We start from the raw sequence: 901 nt of genomic DNA, 5'->3' as shown, positions 1-901 counted from the left end.
CATCAGGAATGGGCAAACTATTTTACTCGTAGGACACACAAAGTTCTAAAATTTGACAGAAGGGCCGGCAGGAGCAGATCTGTGGCATGTTTTGGTAATTGACCTCTTAAAAAGAAGAATTTACACAGGATCTTGCAAAAACACACTCAAATTTTGATTGAAAATAACTTTAAAACAGAACATTTTGGAGTTTTGATTTCAAAATTGTGGTTTTTATCTCATTTTAGTGCCATCTTCACCAATGAGTTCCTCAGGAAAAAACTCAATTTCAGGGAATTCTGTGTTCATACGGTGTTGGAATAATCGGAAAAATGTCTGACCGACTTGGAAATCACACAAGAATATCGGAAAAAACAAACAAATCTTCAAGCACAGCATGAATTCAGAATAACTAACAAAGGTTCATTTATTTGTAGTGCGCCCTCTGTGGGGAGACACTTGAACTACAGAGAAATCAAACATGAATACGGGAAATCAAAATCTTTTATTCCAGTGTAACAGGCCACATATGGCCCGCGGGCCGTAGTTAAAAATAGTCCAAAAATCTAGCAGAATGCCAAATTTTAAAACATTAGAACTGTAACTTTTTAACAAAATCATGAATAATAAAAAGTCAGGAATATTATTCCAGAATAAATCAACTTAAACTTTAAATAGTTTACTCTCCATTAAAATATATTTTGTCAAAATTATACAAGTTAGAAATGAGCGCAAGTTAACATCGGGTCATTAATAACAATGAAATAAAATGATCTGGAGGGCCGGATCCGGCCCCCGGGTCTTGACTTTGACTCGTGCTTTATGGGAAAGTTGTTCCACACCTTAGAACATTCTGGACTATAAATCTGCATCCAGTAAGTGTTCTAACCGACATTTATTAAAGCCACAAACCACATTTGTC

Source organism: Oryzias melastigma, linkage group LG19 (assembly GCF_002922805.2).
Source record: "Oryzias melastigma strain HK-1 linkage group LG19, ASM292280v2, whole genome shotgun sequence".
NCBI lineage: Eukaryota > Metazoa > Chordata > Actinopteri > Beloniformes > Adrianichthyidae > Oryzias > Oryzias melastigma.
Note: the sequence above shows the minus strand (reverse complement) of the source record.